The sequence below is a fragment of the Equus przewalskii genome, unplaced genomic scaffold, assembly GCF_037783145.1.
Source record: "Equus przewalskii isolate Varuska unplaced genomic scaffold, EquPr2 ChrUn-13, whole genome shotgun sequence".
NCBI classification, from domain to species: Eukaryota; Metazoa; Chordata; class Mammalia; order Perissodactyla; family Equidae; genus Equus; species Equus przewalskii.
In genome coordinates this window covers 14,165,416-14,187,119 of record NW_027228750.1, presented here as the reverse complement: position 1 = coordinate 14,187,119, position 21,704 = coordinate 14,165,416, and positions in this window count along the sequence as shown.

Below are 21,704 nucleotides of genomic sequence, written 5' to 3'. Positions count from 1 at the left end.
TGGCTAATGAACATATCTTGTTATGTATATAAATTCACTAGTAATCAGAACGGTATATTATAAAAGAATAATGGGATATCATTTATCATCAATCAGATTCCCAAGCAATAAATAAAAAGACTGATAAGGGGCCAGACTGGTGGTATACTGGTTAAGATTGCGCATTCTGTTTCTGTGGACACTGTTTTGGTGGACGCTGGGTGTCTTGAGGTCCGCCAGTTTGGATACTGGGCAAGGACCTACACACCACTCATCAAGCCATGCTGTGGTGGTGTCCTACATACAAAATAGAGGAAGACCAGCACAGATGTTAGCTGAGTGACTATCTTCCTCAAGCAAAAAGAGGAAGATTGGCAATGGATGTTAGCTCAGGGCCAATCTTCTTCACAAAAAAAAAAATGACTGACAATGTCTAGTGTTGATATGGGTGTATAATAATGACAACTACTGTTGTCATGTTCCTAATGACAGCTCTACCCAATGGAAAGAAGGGCACAAAATTTAGAAAATAGCTGACATACTTTGCAACATTAGGCCTCTCTGCACCTTCCTCTCACACATGGGACAAACTTGTTTCTCTCAAGGGAGAGAACCCAAAGTCCAATTACCTTATCTAGTTCAAACACTAAGATCTCATGCACAGTTCTATCCTCCTATCCATCTGGTCCAAATGTTATTCCTTGTGATCCATGGTATAAATTAAAAAGACAAGTTATCTGTCTCCTGCTCTTCACCCAAAATACAGTGGTGAAGCAAAGCTAGGACAGCTGCGTTGAAAGCTGTCTTATGGAAAGAAAAAATGGGAAACCTCCAGCTTTGAGTGACTCATAAGAATGATAGAATCTTGCTGATCAGGTATCATATAGGTCCTTTTCTTGGGACCTCCCAATGCCCTCACAGGTATCCTGCTCTCTGGGAGGAACTCCCTCATCTATGTTCTACATGGACCCCCACCATAACTTCTGAGTGGTTCTTCCCAATCCATTATCTTCTATGGCAAAATCTCAGTCAAAGGCTTTTTCAGGCCAGACACATAGCTCTAGCAATACAATTGCAAAGCTTGGTAGGTTTCTAATTAATTTTCTTTCATTTGCCAGTAACCTCACCAAAAATTATTTCTTAGACATAATTTCCAAGTTGACTTTTTTCCTTACTTCTTCACCTAACTGTCTCTTTTCAATTCTATGATACCTACCAGCTTTAGCCTTCTGAACAAGAGACTTGGACTGGCAGGAAACTCCTTACTTCAATCTCTATTCCAGGTCTGTGGAAACTCTCTTTAACTGAGACCTTTTAACGGGCTTTGAAAAAAAGGACAATACTTTTTTCAAGCTTATTTTCTGCTGTTTGGGAATCCAGATGCAGATGATTTTTTTCAACCCTACAAGATCAAAGTCCCTGGATTTCCCTGATTCTCTTTCGCTTCCCTTCTTACATCAGTTAATAGTACCTGGGCTCACCTCTTTATCTAGTATCTTGTTGGTAAACACAACAAATAATCAATACACAATAGCTTTCTGGCTTTTTCTAATCTCTTCATTTAGAGCTATAGGTTCTGTAAGTACCAGGTCTGTCTTGGTCATCAGAAAACAAAATAATTTTGATTCCATATAATAGAGTCTTCATAGTTTCAGTCTACAACATCTATTTTCTCCCTGCTTAACACAAAGATGGAAGAAGGTTTCAGGAGAAGAAAAAAAGTATGGAAAAACACATTGACTTTTTTAAAAACTATGTCCTGAAAGTAAAACACATCAATTTTTTGCTTTCCATTTGTGAGTGAGAACTCAACCATGCCTTGATGCAAAGGGGTCTGAGAAATGTAGCCTTTAGCTAGACACGATTTCCCAGTGACAATTCTATAGAATAGAAAGAGAAAATTTGTGTTGGTTGGGAAGCCATCTCTGCTTTTGGTGTCATGGTAATATTTTAAAATTAAATTCTTTATCTGGAAGTTTCATGAAAGGAGGAGGCCATGGCTTGTTTATCTTTTTATTACTGTCTAGTGATTTACTTTGAATAAAGCAAGAGCACAAGTGTTGATTAAAAAATATAGATTCACTTTTTTATTTACCTGATATCACCAGGTAGCAGGCCATGAATATCTACACACATACACAAATACATGATTTTTTACTCTTGGCAATTGTGCATTTTATATTATATGAAATGATACATTTCATCAAGGAGGTAGTATGTGGTAGTAGATAGGGTAAGGGCTTTGGAACAAGACAGATCTGGTTTGAAGCCCAACTTGAACACTAGGCAAGTTGCAGGGCCCTAGGCAAGACACTTAACATCTCTGAGTCTGTTTCCTCATTTTTAAAGTGGGGAAATAATACCTATATTGGGTATTAAATTTTTGTATTAGAGATAACAAATAAAGTTCCAAAAAGAGTTTGACATATAATACACATTCAATAAGTGATAGCAATTATTGCTTTAGCATAAGATTTAAACTAGGAACATAGATAAACTAAACTAGAATGAAGCACAAATATTTTTTAATCAAAATATGTGATTACTTAAGTGGAACTGTTTCAATAGTTTACTGTGGCTTTTTAAAATTTAAATCCTAAGTGATAAATGACATGCTTCTTGAAAAACCTAGGAAACCGTAAAGTTTCCATCTGCTATTTCTAAGTATATATTTAAGGGAATTCTGTGTTTGCCAAGTCTAAATGTCAACATTTTAAGATTGCCTTGCATTAGCCAAGTTTGACTAATAAGGTAGAAAGAAACTTTCTGCAGTCACAACAGAAAAGGTGCTACATAGCCTGGAATTATGTTGCTTAGAGCCAGTTAGTATGTGTCTACATTTCTTCCTAAATAAAATAAAAGAATGAAGGAAGGAAGGAGAGAGAGAAAGAAGGAAAGAAAGAAAGGGAAAGGGAAGGAAAAGAAAAAAATAAAAAAGAAAATTGTTGGAAGAGAGTCAGACCATTGAATGGTGATGAAGTTTTACTAACAGAGTTTTTCACCACATACCTTCAGTCATTATTGCATTCAATCATTAACACAGTCAAATAAATTGATGAAATCAATCACACAAATAAATGTTTTTTTTCCCAACTTTTTTTACTTTGCGAAATTTCAAACCCATAGAAGAGTTGAAAAAAACAGTACAATGAACACACATACACCTTATCTAGATGGACCTTTTTTGATCCATTTAAAAGTAAGATGCAGGGGGCTGGCCCTGTGGCCAAGTGGTTGAAGTTTTGCATGCTCTGCTTGGGTGGCCCAGGGTTCGCATGTTCAGATCCTGGGTGAGGATCTACTCTGCTCATCAGCCATTCTGTGGAGGCATCCCACATGCAAAGCAGAGGAAGATTGGCATGGATGTTAGCTCAGGGTGGATCTTCCTCACACACACATACAAAAAGTAAGATGCAGATACCATACTTCACCCTTAAATATTTCAGCACGTATCTGTTAAGAATGCAATATTTTTATATATATTGATAATACCATTATCACATCCAAAATATTTAGCATTGATTCAGAAATATTATCTAATGTATAGTTTACATTCAAATCTCCCTGTTGTCCCAATAATATCATTATTAGGTCATTTTAACTTCAGTCTGGGATCCAATCAAATATAACTTTGCATTTAAGTTATCCTGTCTCCTTAGTCTCCTAGAACTGTTTGTCAACTCGTTTTCTTTTTTTTCTCCTTCCTTCTTCCCTCCCGGGCCTCCTCCTCCCCCAGTCAGTTCAAGCTGTTTAGTAGATCATCCCACAATCCAGAATTGTCTAATTGGTTCTTCTTGATTATGTACACATTAAACGTTTTTGGCAAAAATATTTCATAATTGATATTGTGTACTTCCCTGTGTTGTATCAGGAGGTACAAATTGTTATTTTCTAACTACTGGTGATAGTATATTTGATCATTTGGTTATGTCCATCAAATCGCCATGTCCATGGTCATGTCTATCAAATTTCACCATCACTCCATCATTACTCCAGTTAATAAGTAATCTCCTGAGTAATTCTTTGATCCTTATAAATATGATGCTCCCAACATCTTTCACCCAAAGGTTTTAGTATTCATTAATAGCCCTTTCCTCAATAAATTACTACAATGATGCTTGTAAATGGCGATTTTCTATCATTCCTTTGACATTTATTAATTGACATTCTTCTATAAAAGGCTTTCCTTCCTTCCTTCCTTTGTCCTTTTTATTTAAAGCTATAATAATAATTCTTGATGCTCAAATGATCCCACATTTGGTTAGTGGGAGCCACCTAAAGCTGATTCTTCTGTTTTTAATGTGTTTCCATTAGTTTTGGAGAATTTCCTGCTTTCAAGTTTTATTTTTTAATCTGGTCCTAATATTTGAATGAAACAAATTTATATCATCACTTTTGTTCTTTTATCTAATCTTAATATATTAAATTATTGAGACACAATTTAGGATAATGGCTAAGCTCAAGCAAACCTGAGTTAAATGTTGAATCTGTAATCTACCGAACTGTGTACATTCATGGGTGAGTAAACCACCCTCTCTAAGTCTCAATATTCTTATTTCTAAAATTGGAATAAATATCATACCCACCTTGTTGGATGGTTTGGAAGGTTAAGTAAGATAAAACATGAACAGCATTAGCACATTACTTGATATTAAGTACTTAATAAATGTTAGCCATCTTAGAATTATACAACATTTCAAGCTATGGCATAGTCAGTAGAAAATAAGAACTTAGACATACTCTTCTTTATCTCCTTTATGTATTGATGTCATCTATCTTTTCTACCAGACTTTTAACAGTCATTCTATGCCAAAGAATATGTTTTTTATTCACTAAAAACAATAACAACAATAACAACAAACCCAGTTTGGATCACTAGAGGCCCACAACTGACCTTTTAAATTTTGAGTACACAGTTTTCCGTTTTATATTCACATTATTTCACTAAAATTCGTATTTAATTTTCAAGCAGCATCATCTATTTTGACTGTTGAATATCTCCACAGGAAAACTGGGTCAGTTAAGGGAACAATAGACTAGCTCATTGTCACAGTGGTTTGATTTCCCAAGAGCTAAACCTTGTGGGAATTGTGGAATGTCTGAGAAATGTCCAAATATTTTGTTCAAAATCAATATATATTCCATTTCCCTTTATACAAACAAAACACAACATATTTTGTGAATTTGCATAGGCTCTGGTACCTAATACTAAAAGCCATCTCCAATGAATTAAATGGAAAAAAATATTTTCAAAAAAAGTTCACTCATCTGTCTACTTCACTTTATTCCTCATCTCTTAGTATCCACTTTGACTAAATGCTCCAGAGAGAAAGATGGGACAATGAACAAAACTATGATGATTAGAACAATGAAATAGTCAAGAAAAGCTGCCAATGGATCCCTTCACTTAGAAGGTTATTTAGCCCTTAAACTATTGCTTAATACATTTTACACCTTGGGAAATAAAATCACAATCTTTGTTTCCATTCCCTTCTATGATGTCTTATGACTTATTTAATAAATGATTCTCATCAAGATATTAAGTGTATGGTTAGATGTACTGCTTCTACTCAAAACACAGCAATAGCAATAAAACACAAGGGATAATCAAATGAAACACAGACCTGAAATGGAAATACAAATTAGTGACCTGGGAAAAAATCGTAGGCTCACTGGGTTCAAAACTGGAAGCAGGCAGTGTTGCTTAACAGTTTGGTAATTATGTGGTATTAGAGATTAAAATTCTCCATACAGAATAGAAGACAAAAGCCAAACTCCCTGCTTGGGCCAGGACAAGTACGAGACTCCTTATTCATACAAAAGATCTTGGGGGGAAAAAAGCTGCTGATACAGTGCCTTGGGCTAGATTTTAAAGGGAATCTCTATATTTAGGATGGTGAGAAGAAAAAGACACAGCCTCACAATCCAGGAATTCAATCAACTACCCACTATTTATATTACCAGATCTTGAGATTCCTCCATATTACAGTAAAGCAGAAAACACAAAGCAACAGTACATGAGATGATACTTCAGTAAGGTCCCAGGGGACAGGTACAGGCAAACATAAAACTCAAGTACTTTCTATATGGAAAGAAAGAGAAGAAAAATTAAAACAAAACAAAACTCAAACTCAAAAACTTTCACCCCTCATGGATCAACAAACCAAGATATCAAAATTCCATTAGCTATAAAAAAATTATATGCTAAGAAAGGTGGACAAGAAAGTTAAGAGTCAAAATATGAACCCACTCCAGATGAAAATAATCTCATGGAGTACTCCTAAGAAGTTTACAAAAAAATGCCTTAGTTGATCAGAGAAATAAAATAAAGAATAACATCTATTAAAATCTAATTTTAAAAACTCAGAAGATATAAAATAAAATATGAACCAAGCAGAAATAGTAGAAATGAAAGTCATATTCTTGGGGGAGAAAAACTCAAAACCTGTAATAAACTCCACATATTCAAGAGCAAATTTGAATAAAAGATTAATCTAAAAATATTTACCCAGATTTTTACCATAGAGAAACAAATGCAATTATGAAAATTGTAGGATCAATTAAGAAGATTCAAATGATCTAAATAGAATTGCATAAAAACTAATGGAGAAACAATTTTAAAAAAAAATAATGGCAGAATATTTTCCAAAACTACAAGAAGACTCAAATCTTCAGACTGAAATTTAATCATGAAGAACATTAAATTAAGCTAAATCTAAGCTAATGAATGTTGCCATGAAACTGCAGAAGATGCAATGTGAAAAAAAAATACAAAGTTATCAAAGAGAAAAATATTTCCTGCAAAAAACTGGCCATCAGGTTGAACACAAAGGAAGCGCTAAAGAAAAATATCATCCACTAGACATTTATATTCAGCTAAATTACCAAGTGAGAGGACTAAATGAAGATCTTCAGTCACTAAAACAAACCAAAACGATTACTTTTTAAATCTCTCACTCACTAAAGGAAGAAATGCATGAGATACAATAAACGTAATTAACTACTAACAAACAAAATAGTGACTTTTTTCTTTATACTCATTTACTGATTTTTATTTTATATTTTTGCTGTAGTAAAATATGCATAAAATAAAATTTACCCATTTTAAACATTTTTAAGGGTACAGTTCTGTGGCATTAAATATGTTCACATTGTTGTCAATCACCATCACCACCATCCATCTCCAGAACTCTTTTCATCTTGCAAAACTGAAACTCTGTATCCATTAAAAAATAACTCCCATTCGCCTCTCCTCTTCAGCCCTTGGCAACCACCATTTTACTTTCAGTCTTTATGAATTTAACTATTCCAGGTACCTCATATAAGTATAATCATACAGCATTTGTTTTTTTGTGACTGGCTTTAAAAATTGATAAATTTAATTACACCCAGGTTAAAATCATCTTTTCAGTGTAACATGCTGTAAACAAAGTTAAAAGAGAAGCTACAGATGTTCATGCTTACAACTAGGATAATCATACAACCCAGTTTGCCCAGGATAATCCTTGTTTTCTTCTGTTATCTGGACATAATTATTAAGAGTTTACCCTTCCATTCTTGAAAATTGTCTGGTTTAGAAGGTCACACTAACTAAAACTTTCAAAAATTTATGTACCAAATTTATGAAGAACACTTACAACTCTACAAAAAAAAGATTACCTTAGAGGACTGTGGGTAAAGCTATTGAACAAATAATTCACTCAAGAGAAAACTTGTATTGTCAATCAACAATGAAAAGATTCTCAACCTCACGATTAATCAGGGAAATGCAAATAAAGCAACTGTTAGACACCATTTCACATGTGTCAAAGTGGAAAAAAATAAAATCTGACAATAACAAGTAGTGATGAGGATCTGGAGGAAAAAAGCTCAACTTTGCTTTTACGTGTATATATCGGTATAACCACTTTGGAGGCTAATTTAGTAGTATCTAATGAAGCTGAAAATGTGTAAGCTTTGATTTAAAAATTCCATTTCTGGGTACATTAGAGAAATTCTCACACATGTTCACAATGATGGGTGTGCAAAAAATTATAACTGTATAACAGGAAAAATACTGGAAACAACCTAAATGTTAATCAATAGGAGAGTGAATAAATACATTTTTAATATAAGCATATCATTAAAAACTTTATAATAATTTAAATTATTGAAGTAGAGCTGAAATTTGAGAAATTCTCTCATAACTATAACCCTGAAAATAGGCCTCTCAATTCCAACAACTTTTTACAAATATTTATTAGACACACTCTACGTGCCAGGCACTGTTCCAGGTGTTAAAGGCACAGTGGTGAACAGGGAACAAAGCACTTTTCCTGGTGGAGCTTTCATTATAGTTGGGAGAGGCAGATAAAAAACAAAATAAGTGGATCAGAAGTCTGTTAGAAGATGCTACGCGCTATGGAGAAAAGTTAAGTAAGATAAGGAATTTCAGAGTAATAGGCTGCAATTTTAAAGTATGTGTTCACATAATTGCTCATTGAGAAGGTCAGCATCAAGATCTGGAGATCTGTGAGCAAGCCATACCCACATCTGGAGGGAGCATGTTCCCAACAGAAGGAACAGCCAGTGCAAATATTCTTAGGTGTGAGTGTGTCTGAAATACTCAAAAACATCAAAGTTGCCAGTATGCCTGGAGCAGGGCAAGTAAAATGGTAGAGGTGGAGATAAGGGCAGGTCCTCTGTAGAGCCCACAGGCCATGTAAGGATTTGGCTTTTACTCTGAGTTAGATGAGAGTTCCTTTGAGAATTTTGAGACATGATTTGATATTTTTAAATGCTCACTCTCGCTGCTTGAAACCACAGGAGAGGAAGAATGGGCATAGCTAGACAAGTTAGGAAGCTATTGCCATAATCCGGTGAGAGATGATGGTGCCCTACGGTCCTGATGAAGTTAGCATTTGAAAATACTTCTGAATATCTTCTTTGAAGTCCTTGGAATCATGGTCTCTGTGTTAATTTTTGAGCAAACATATGGAATATAAAGTTAGAATGAGTAACAGTAAGGAAAGATACATAATGGCTGGCACTTGTATGGTGTGGCGTGGTATGTATAGGCAGGTGAGTGTGTTTATTTATGGTTTGTCCATTAAAGCTAAATGAAGAACAGAGAACAATCTTCTCTCTCTTTCTTAATCCAAAATATTTTTCAGAGAATTCTAGAAAGTTGTATAGATGTGCCATGAAAAATTTATGAAATGCTGAACTAAATGATTCTTTCTTCTTGTGGTACAATCTTTGTCTTTCTTCTCATGGATGTACTCATTTGTTTCTAACAAGATAGTCAGCACTGTTTGTGGACTTCTATGAGATGGGTTATGTTACTGGGAGAAATTTCTAGGGTTTCTATAAAACGGAGAAAACAATTCCTTGTTGGTTAAGTGCTCATTGTCCTGACCAGCCTCACACCTTTTGAAAAGGAAAAGTTTAGTAACTTAGAAAAGTTAAGGAAAGTTTCATAACTGTTTGGGAATTGCTGTTTTTGAGCCAGATATCAGGTCACTTTGTGCTTGCTCCCAGTTCTCTTAACTCTCCACCGTGGCAGTAAAGAACAGTACTGTCTACAAGATGAGGTGGCTGCCGTGAGCCCAGAAAATGCCAATTTATATGACACCTAACCCAATTACTGACTGTCAGACCAAAATGAAAAAGTTTCCCTGTTTTGAAGGGTGTAAATACTGATCTGTCGAATTTGAGGGCATATATTTCCCAGTAGCATTAAGTAATTACTGCATTTAAACTTTTGGTTAATCTACTAAATCTATAGTGTATAAGTTATTATAAATGACACTATTAATCTGTTTTTTCAATGCCACTACCTACTTAGTTACAAAATAATTTCCAAATGAACAATTTAATCATTACTACGGTTTATTTACATCATTCTAGAAGCCTTAAAAAATTTATGTTCCAACTATTAATGGATATCTTAAATATGATATTTTAAGAAGAATGCAAATGACTGAGATTTTAATACGATATTATGATATCCAGATGATAGTCGATTGTTTCCATTTTGATACCTGTGGAGCTGCCAGTCATCAAGCCTCCCATGCAGCAGGCAGGCGAAGGGCAAGCCTCTAGATGTATTGATGAATCCTATGCAGCCGGCTGCCTACAAGTTCTTCAAGGCTGACAAAGAAAATCTGTCAGCTCTGAGTTCTAATTAAAATTCTTAAGTACTGTCTAAAAAGTACATATTTCAATGCTTGCATTATTTTCAGTCTCTTTTAAATATTATTTCAGCATTAAAATGCAAATTTCGTATGCCCAAGATTTTGACATGATCATTATTTTAAAAATGTAAATGGAAGTTTATGAGAAAATTTAGCCAGCCAACTTAAATCTCAGGAAAATATTTTACTCTACCTAAAATGCAAGTTTCTTCACTATTTTAATTATGTTTTCTTCCGAGGTTACTTAAGTAAATAAAACAGCTTTGAGAAACTCATATTTACATTTGAAATATAATTTTAATTATTTGAGTTTACCCATCCTAACAGTTCTAAAACAATTTAAAAATGTCTAAAATATTCCATATCTTCAGTCTCAATCATATATATGTGGCATCCTCATGCCTCTAGCATCCCCCAGTTTTCATCACCAAAAGAAGAATCAGCCAGCACTGACATTTAAGTAATTTTACTTTGCTGTCCATTTAGCATCTGGCCAATGAGTACATTGCACCATGCTCTTATCTCATGCCTACCACCCTTCTATCATCCAGGTGGATTTACTCTTCTTACTTTTCTGATTTACTCTTTTTCCCATAGTTCCATCTTCATACTGCTCCATCTTTCTTCTCTCCTTACCCATCCTCCTACTGCTCCCTTAGTCCTTCATATTTTTCCTTCTGGAATTCCTTTCCACTCTAAACATTCTCCACTAGATTTCCAATTTCTTATAGAATGCTGCTTCATCTTACTCTTTTGCAGGCACGAATGCCTTTCTCTAAGGCTTTTTCTCCAATTTCACTGCTTCAACTAGTCTTTCACTTTACATCTGCACACTCATTTAAAAACTCCAAACCCTCCATCAATGTACTCTCTACCTCAGTGTATAAACATCACTACAGAAAAATTGCACGTCCATATCTCTGCCACCAAAAAAAATAAGGTCTTCAAACTGAGTTAGAACTGAGTCAGCTTGCTCACTCTTGTTTTCACTGTAATCTAATCCAAACTTCATTATTCTCAAACAGCACAGTTTTCTTCCCTTTTTCAGCCACAGTCTACATTCCTCATTTTGTAAAATAAAATGAGGTCACTTAAGCAGAATTTCATCAGTTTTCTTGCTAACCCACCACCAGATTTAGCTGCAGCCATCTCTACTATTAACCTCATTCTCAAAGGAGGTTTCCCTGCTCCTGTTCAAGGTCTGCCTTTCTTCCTTTTGTCTCGATCATGCCCTACTGTCATCATGTCATTAAGTCTGTTCTTTCATCTAATTCTCTCTTTACCGTCTAAAAATGTGCTCAGTTTCTCCCACATTAACAACCACAAACCCCAAAACAAAACAAAACAAAAGCATAAATAAACAAAAATCTGTTTTTTATTTCTATTCTTTATTCTCTACTTTCCTTCTCAGCACACTCACTTTCAACTCACCGAAACTTGGGTTTATCCATTGAAATGGCTGTCTCCATGGTTAACAGTCTCTATCTAGGAAATCCAATGAGTGCTTTGCAGTCATTTTATATAATCTGTTTGTGATGTTTGACTTTTTAACCATTTCTTCCTTGCAATTCTCTTTTTATCCTGGCTTATGTAATATCACATATTTATTCACATATTTATTCATTCAACCAATATTAATGAAGTGATTATTATATGATATCAAAGTTTAAGATCTTCAGCCTGAGTTAGAACTGAATCAACTTGTTCTCTCCAATATTTCTTTTATAATTCCTATTATATAAATTTGAAAGTATGGATGAAATTGTCAACTTTCCAGGAAAATAAAATTTTACCAAAGAAATTCCAAAGTAAAGAAACATAAAATGATCAGGTTCCATAATTGAAAAGGCTTTCCTTACCCCTCCAAAGAGAAAAAGATCCATCCAGTTTCAAAATTGTAAAGACTAGGTAATACAAAGTTTTTAATTTCAAGATTTTTCTGTAATTCTAAAATACTTATATAAAAGAAGCATAAAATTGATCCTAACACTTAACAGAAATCTCAACATCAAAAATACAGACCAAACATAGTCATGAATATTGATGCAAAATTCGATACTAAAATACTCACAAGAACCCCACATCACAATAAAAGAATTATGACCCTGTGGATTTATCCCAGAAATGCACAGATGGATCAATATTAATTATAGTAACTCCAAGGAGAAAATCATATGATCATCTCCATAGATGCTAATGAGGCATTTGAAAAAATTCAGCAACCATTTGTGTTTTTAAAAATAAAATCAACAATAAATTAGTAATAGATTAATACCTCCTCAAAATAAAAGATGTATATCTCTCATCCAAATCCACTATCATGCTTAATGGGAAAATACTGCCACTTCACAGGAAGCACTATCAGTAAAATAAAAATTTAAAATGCCAGTATCAGCACCAATAGTTACTGTTGCTATTGTGCTATTCTGTGCATATATATTCATAAATTTGTTTTAATTATAAATAGAACTTTCAGTGTAAGAAATTTTCCTTCCTTATCTAGTTTAACACTTTTGGGTCTGAATTCCATTTGTTTCATAAGATCATAACTTCTACTTTTTCTTTAAAATATTTTTTTGCCTGGTTTATTCTTGTTAGTCAATAAAATTACCTTGCTAAGCATTCACTCTTTGTATCAGTGAAAACCAAAGCCATTATAAGTATTATGTCAGCAAGAGGTTTAATTTAGGAATTAGAATGTACGCCCATGTGGCAGGAGGTAAAATAGTGAAGGTCTAGAAAGGAGGAGTTGAAGGATCAGAGAAACAGTCACCAATCATAACTGCCCGAAGCACTGCACCAGCGAAAACGTCTGAACTCATGAGAAAATCCAAGCAGCCATGTACATCCGTCTACAAATGTGGTCTGCAATGAGGATGTTCCTGGAAGTCAAAGGAAACTGCTGCCTCTGCATGTACACAGCCATGGCCCTGGTGGTGAGCTCTGAACTAGCTGTGGTCAAGAGACCAGGGATTTAGGAGACACTCTGACTCAGCAGGAAGAGGACAAGAACAAGCTGAGGACTACCATGTATGTTTGCATTTGGTCATTATCATGTCTGACCACTACGGCCTTTCAAAATAAATGGCTTCTCCTTCCTTTCTGCACCCTAGACCTTCCAGGAGTTCCTGTTTTTCATCAACTCTAACCAGGTACCATAGAATGAAGAAGAATCTGGGAAACAGTTTCCAGACTTAGACAGTAGCAGTAATGCCCATTTGACAACAGATAATCCAGTATACATTTGTGTGATTCAATATGCTTATTTATCCATTATTTAATTTTATAAATTTGAAATGATATTCTTTGATTCCCAGATATTTCAGATGTGGTAATGGACCTGCTCTATTTTTCATCTTCCTTCTCTTTTCCTGTGTCATTTTATAAGCAGTTAACATTTCCCATTGTCAAAGCATATAAAATTTATATTTGATTTGTCACCCTCAGTTCCTCATTTCCTTTAGCCTTGGTTCTAAATAAGATATACCCAAAGTTCATGACTTTGCCATTGCTTTCCAGTTACCCCTTGTTCGATTGAGTATCACCCGCAAGCAGTTTCCTCAACAATGACTTTTGGGAGCACGAACCCCTGAGTGTTTGGGTGTTCCAAACAATTTGTCTGTTGAATTTGCACTGGAAGCACAAACATAATCCTTGGCTTATACATTTTCCTTTGCCTGTCATATAAATATTGCTCCATTGTCTTCTGATGCTGAATATTGCTAAGGAAAATATGAAATCTGGTTCATTTGGTTTTTTCTCTTCTAAGTGACTTGATATTTTGGCTTAGCTTTGCAAAGGATTCTTTCTTTAACTTTAAGGACTAATACTTTATCAAATGTATCTCATTATTCATCATTCTGGTCAAATTGCCCTGGCATTTGACATGTCTTTTCAAAAACGTAGATCCAAGTCTTCTTTTATTTCAGGAATGTTTTCTTAAATTATATGTTTCTATACTCTGTTCCATTTTTTTGGCTTTCTTCTTGGGGAACTCCAATTATGTGCATTTGATCTCCTTTGCCTTTCTTGTGTATCTAACTATTCCCTTTAATTCTTTTTAACTCCTCTGTATTTCTATTTTATTTTGGTCACTTTTGCATTCTATACTCTAGAATCCTTCCTGTGTTATCTTCAATGTTTGTGTTGCCCTGTGCTCCTTCCAATTTTGTCTTATATTTCTGTGATTTTCTTTTTGTTCTTTCCACTTTTTTTCCTGAGTTCTGCCAATGTACATTTCATTGTTCCCTGTTTCTCACCATATTTTCCCTAAAATCTTATGTTTTCACTTTGGGATCTTCCTTCATAAAAGTGATTATTTCATTTTTATTTTTTTACTTTTTAGTTCATGATAAAATATTAGGGAAGAACTTTCATCTGTTCTTTCCCATTTTGTGAAGTGTTCTTTGGGAAAGTCTTTCTCACTTTATTCCTTCTAACAGTTTTGTGTCAATGCTGGGCCAGCCCCAATATTACTTCTAACAGTGAAACAAGCTAGATTTTTCTTGTCTGGCTATTACAAGAGTTTCCTTTAGGGTGTGTATCTTTACTGGTATTTTCTAAGACATTTCACCACTGATCCATTATTCTATCCTATACATTTCTGTCATGCCATTTGACCTATTTGTCTTTTCAGTTTCTGCTTTGTCCTTACAGCTCTTGTTCCATGTTGGCCTTCCTGAGATCTGTTGCTTCTGGATCACTTTGCTATTTCCCTTCCCCTGGGTGCCTTGTGCTGCCTTTCAGTCCACTCAGTTTTGTGCCAATTTCAGTTGTTTTTAGCAGCCCTTACACTTAAAAAAAATCTTTGGGGCATATCTGTTTTCAACTTCCAATGTAAAAGGAAATTGCAGTTTTTCTATTTGCCTTGTTGTTTTTATAAGATGTACTAAAGAAAAGTGGGAAAGAGTTCAACCACCCATTTACTAAAAGTAACAAATTCCATTTTTACTTCTGAAATGCAATAGCGTAAAAAGAATATGTCTTTATGTTCAGCAGTCTGTGACAAAGTCTCCTTGCGTACTATGTGCTCTTTTCATCTTCAGAATTATTTTTTTCCTAATTTTTTCTTGATATATATTTTATAAATCACTCTGTTCCATTGATTGGGTTCTTCCTTAAGGGACACTAATTATACTTTACTGAAACATCTCTTCTTTAACATATTTATCTATTTTAAAAAATGTATACTCCAGTCCAGCGGTGTAGTGGTTAAGTTCGCACACTCAGCTTCAGTGACCCAGGGTTCACCGGTTCAGATCCTGGGCACAGACCTACACACTGCTCATCAAGCCATGCTGCAGCAGCATTCCACATAGAAGAACTAGAAGCACTTGCAACTAGGATACAAACTATGCACTGGGGCTTTGGGGAGAAAAAAAAAAGAGAGGAAGATTGGCAATAGATGTTAGCTCAGGGCCAATCTTCTTCACACAAACACACAAAAAAGTATGCATTGCATTTATATCAACCCTTTCCTTTATATCAGTATTTTAATTTCAATGTTGTTTATATTGTATATTTCTGTTTTCAATTCACTTATTTAGGCCATGATAATGTTGTTTGTAGCCTCGATTTATTTCCTGATGTGTGTAATGAATGCTATGATACACTACCCTGATTGCCTCTTCATGAGAGAGGTGCTCAGTTGGTAGAAGTGTTGAGTGACAATGGCTCACAACTGAATTTCTCTCTGAGAACTGCCTTGGGCCAAAGGGAGCTTCCTAAACCAAAGTTACATGCCTCCTTCCCCCAGGGATAGTCGATGTCCAATGACTGGCCTGTGGGAGCCTCCCACACTTGGCCTTCTTGTCACGATTCAGGCCAACTTCAAACAGTCATCGCAGCTTCAGAAATCCCCCATGGAATTGGCTGAGACCTTTACTGTAACTGAATTGCAGTTTAACTTCTCCCCCTTTCCAATCCTGCTTCCCTTGTTGCCTAATATACTTTGTTCCTGAGAGTATTTGTGGCTAATAAGAGATGGCCACAAATTCTTTGACACTATTCCCACCAAGCAGTAAGGTCTGTGTTTCTTCCTCTTGAAACTGGTATGTTTTATGACTACTTTGATCAACAGACTATAGAAGGGATACTAGGCCAATTTAAGCCTAGTCTTTAAGAGGAATGAGAAATTTAAGAGGTCCTGAGATTATATGGCTAGAGGGAAGAGCCCAGATAAGGATAGTTATATAGTCATCTCTGCCAAGACATCAGGCACGTGAGTGGCCTGAAGACCAGTCCAGCTGCCAAGTGAATACAGCCCCAACCTACTACTATCAACTCCACATGAAGAAGAACAATCACTCAGCTAAACTCTGCCCACGTTCCTGACCCAAATGATTGTGAAATATAATAAAATGGTTATTTTTTAAAGCCATTAAGCTGTCTTGTTATGTTGCAATAGATAACTCAAACCACACTCCAACAGAAATATATCACACTTGATAACCAATTCAGAGCCTATATCCTGAGAAACAAAATGTAAGACAATTGATATAAGGAGCGATCCTAGGAAGCAGACCCTAAAATGGGTTTGTAGTTGGATAACCGTCAGGTAACAGGCAGTGAAGACACCATAACTAGTGGTGAGTGGACAACTGACAGCTCCTGTTATGCTGTATCAGTGCCATCACTTTTACCAGTGATGAACTGGGATGGATACCAGAGAAAGGGGATACACCAGCGGTTTCTGTATCGTAGGTATTTGAGAGGTGCATGAGGAATAATAAACACAAGGACTATAAAATCCAATGAGTACTGCTGAGCAATATTCATGCACTAGTGAAAGACTTTTATTGTCTAAGGCTAAGGGTTATTAATCACCAGTTGAAGACAAAGTGTGAGTTGAGGGTCTTCTTGGCATCAAATAAAGGGCCTCTTATTTCCAGTTGTGGAAATGCAGAAAAATGTTGTGGATGAAGCCTAAAACTTAATTATAAGGGTAGCAGAGTTCAAGACAAGTTGGCATTGTCAAGTCTGGCTAGTCCGTTATGCCAAGTTCAGGTCCTTAATTGGAGAGATGTAGGACACTGAGATTTAGACTAACTAACTGGATTGATACAGTTGAATATACTGAATCTCCAGATTTGCCTGAAACATTCTGCAGAAGTGGCCCTCTCCTGGGTCACAGGGAAGGCTAGCTAGCATCTTCCATGTTAAAGAAGATACAGAAATTTTGGCTTGCAAAACAACATGTACCTACAGGAGCATCTGTCCCCCCTCTCCTTATGCCTATTAGCGTAATCATTTTGGTCAAGTCACCCAGCTGGGGAAGTGCTGAGCCTACTAAGGGAGGAAGAAGAGAACAATAAGCCAATGTATGTAATGGATACTGAGGGGGCTGGGTCAAGGAAAGAATATAAAGTTAGATAAAGCATAGCTTTTTGAAATGGGAAAATTTTTCTGAGATGTAGGATAAAATATCTGGACAAGAACCTTGTGAAACTATGCTAACACACTGCTTTGTTGGCTCTTGGAAGCTTGAAAAAAGTGATACTCCACACTAAGTTATGTAGAAATGCTAGAACTACCATAGTAGATGGTGGAAGAAGGGACCAAAAGTCTCAGAGAAGCAGCATGGTAGAATGGATAAAATGCATGAGACCAGAAATTCACAGCCATCTATGTTCCACAAGAAAGCTCCATTTATTGAAATGATAAAAGTGAGAAGGCATCAGCATTGTTGAGAACCTAAGTGGTAGCTGTCATCTGTAGCCAGGTTTGTTATCGATCTGGAATCCTAATTTCAACAGAGATAATAGGATCCTGAAACAATAGAGTCAAGGTGATATTGACTAAAGGTCAGGAGCAAGATGAGCATATTTATCAGGAAGGTCTGAGTGGAAACCAGATGTTCCTAGAGATGAGACAGATGAGCAGCCAAAAAGGATAGTGCTCAATTTAAACAACCAAAAGAAAATAAGAATGAACGATCATGAGCCTGTGGAAACTTCTCCAGTAAAATGATCATCCCTTGCTCAATTTCTGAATATGAATCACTTCTTAGACTCAGAATCCTGGAGAGGTCAGGTACCCATGTGGAAGAACCCTTAAATACCACATAAGTGTATTGTAATGATTCCCCCAATCCATTTCCAAAGAAAACCTATGACTATTTATTCAAGCAAACCAAACAGTGTAGAAAGAGAAAAACTAATCAATTCAAAAGAAGCAAGAACGGGTAGTAAAAGAAAGGAAAGTTGGGAAAAATAAAAAGGATAAAATGGTAGAAATAAATTGACAAATATTAGTGATTAAAGCAAACATAAAATGGAGAAAATGTTACAATTAAGTCAAAATTTATCACAATGGGCTTAAAAACTAAATTCAGATATAGGCTACTTGTGAAAACTACGTCTAAAAAATAAGGTCACAGAAAGTTTGAAAGTAACGAACTGATAAAAAGATAAACCAGGTTCAGACTAATAAGTGAAGCTGGTGCAGCTATATTAATATCAGACAAAAAATTTCCAAGCAAAAAGCATTGTTATAGATATAAAGGAAAACTCCATCATGATAAAAATTTCAATTTACCAAGGTGAAGCAAAAATTACAAACTTGAATATACCAGATCACATATCCACAAAATGTATGAGGACAAAAGTTGACAGAACTATAAGAAGAAACTTGATGACAATCTGGCAAGGAAGAACATTTCAACACATTTTAAAAGATTCATAATCTCTGTTCACAAGGTAGTTAGGTTTTAAGCCAATAATCAAAGGAGAAAAATCTAACCTATTTGGAAACCGATAAGCATATTTAAAAAAAAATCATGTGTCAACAGAAAAATTAATAACAAATAAGCTACATATCAAAACTTAATGACACGTTTAATGACTTAAGCTGCCAAATTATAAAACTTCTGAGAAATAGCAGAAATATCTTGTGATCTCAGTGTAGGAAGAATTTCTTAAATGAAATTAAAAGCACTAGCCTTAAAGCAAATGGTTAATAAAGTTGATGACATTAAGAATATCTGCTCAACAAAAGAAATTTTGAAAGTGAAAATACAGTAAATGGAAAAGGTTCCCAATATATATAACTAACAAAGAACTAGTCCTCCAAATATATAAGGGACTTTTATGATAAGAAAAAGACATATAAGCCAATGACCTGGGAATAAAGATAAAGTAAAAAGATATAAGAAAATGATAATACTATTTCTTTGGAAAACCCTAACACATATTGCTTTTTAAGATTGTTACATGCTAACTTGAAGCTAAGTATAAAAAATAAATGACTAATCTTTTTCTTCTCACATAATAAAAGCTAAATGTGCTTATTTCTTTCAGTAACTTAACTTGAAAATATTTTAAATTTTAGTGAATTTTCAACCAAATCTTTAATTGACTCTCACATAGAGAAAGTTACAGTTTTAGAAAAAATCTATGCTGCAATACGAAAAGATATTACTTTCTGGTGCTCCATAATATGAATCTCTTATACATAAAGATGAAAACAATGTATATCCTCTGTTATCAGTGGTAAATGAAATTAGAACAGCAGTTTTGGAAAATCTTTTAGGTATACTTATTTTAAATTCTAATGAAAGTATATCATATTAGATACAATTCACTAATAATAAATACATCATGCTAACCTGTAATTCTATTCAGATGTGACAATAAATATTTGTAGAAAACAGTAAATACTTGTGTATGCTTATTTTAAAGATCTATCTAAGTGGAAATCATTGTGGATATACTAAGAGTAATGAAATAAAATTATAGCTTCATTCACTTGACTTTTTACCATGCATAAATACTTTCTTTGTCAAAAAAAGAAAGAAAGCAAGAAGGAAAGAAAAAAAGAAAAGAAAAGAAAGATATTATTTATGTATTTAAAACACTTGACTATTATCCACTGCCATTTTATTTTATCAACCTGGAGTTCTATACACATTTATGGGCATTAAAAAAATTGTAATTACATATATACAAATAAAGCATTTTAATATTTAAAGTGCTATTTTAAAGCGCTAAACATATCAAATGTTAAAGCACTCTAGTCTAAAAGTAGGAATTTTCTATTAATTGGCAATAACAAATTCAGTCAGAAGAATTTTAAATCTTTTTAGGGCTATATATGGTTCTAAACTTGGCAAAATATGTTTCCACTCCTAGCTAGTATGCTTATAGGTAGTAGTACCTTTACTGCAATGACCAACCTCATTATAACTGTATCTATAATTTATTACAAAAGACCTCATGTATTCAGAATGTTGTGGGCTATAGGTCCAATCTTCACTATTTGAATAATGTTAAAAGAAAATGAATGGCCCAATCAGTGTATTACATCGGCCCATTGAAGTACAAAATCAAAAATGATTTCTTTGTCTTAAAATACTCCTGACACTTTAAAAAGATATTACATTAATAAATGTTCCATTTGTCTACATCCTAATTTCAGCAAATAGCATTAATAAAATATAGATAAGACAATCTGTTTTCCTAAATCTATCCTATATTTACTAACTAATTAATTTTTAAAATTTCCTATTGATTGTATATAAATGATATAGGTGTGACTCCATGAAAGCATAGAATTAGGCATAGTAATTCCCTAGGAAATTAAACATTTAAATAAAGCAGACTTTAAATATGTAAAAATCATGGAGAATTAAGAATTCCCAAAGTTATCCTCATAAAACTAAGATCTCAAATGTAGTGAAAATATTCATTGTTAAGTTGGGAAACTCAAACATTATTGTCAATAAAGAAATTCAGGATAATAAGAATAATCAAAAAGTAAAAGTACCATTAATAAAAAAATATAAAAAGAGAAGATATTTTCATTTTGCTATGATATATTTTGTTAATTGCATGTGTGGTTTTGTTGGATGATAATAACTAGCTAACCCTTAAAGAATATTTATAATTTAATGTCTCTTTTTCCCTGAAGTTCTCATCTTTATGTTTTAATTCAAATTTAGTAATACATTATTTTTTAAAATATTAAATATAAATTACTTTTTTTGCTGAGGAAGATTAGCCATGAGCTAATACTTGCTGCCAATCCTCCTCATTTTTTGCTTGAGGAAGTTTAGCCCTGAGCTAGACACCTATGCCAACCTTCCTCTACTTTATATGTGGGTTGTTGTTGCAGCATAGCTGATGAGTGGTGTAGGTCCACGCCTGGGATATGAACCCACAAAACCAGGCCGCTGAAGCACTGAACTTAACCACTACACTAGGGGGCCATCCCTTAAATTAGTTAATTTTTGTGCACTATGTTAATTTACCCAATACATATCTCACTCAAAACTGCATAGTAACCAACAGTCAAATTTGCAATCTCCATCTAACATCCATTGTTGTTGAATAGCTATTGATATTAAGAAAACCAATTATTTCTCTATGATAGCTGAATTAATGGTGATCATTTTGTCTTTTGGAAAGACACTCAGTGTTGGTAAACATGGCAATTAAACATACAATCTGAACTTAAAACAGGAGGGGACACAAGTAATGGCAATTTTTTGTACACTGAAAAATACAGAAATGAGCAATAACCATCTATATAGACTTGACAAAGCCAAATGCTAAG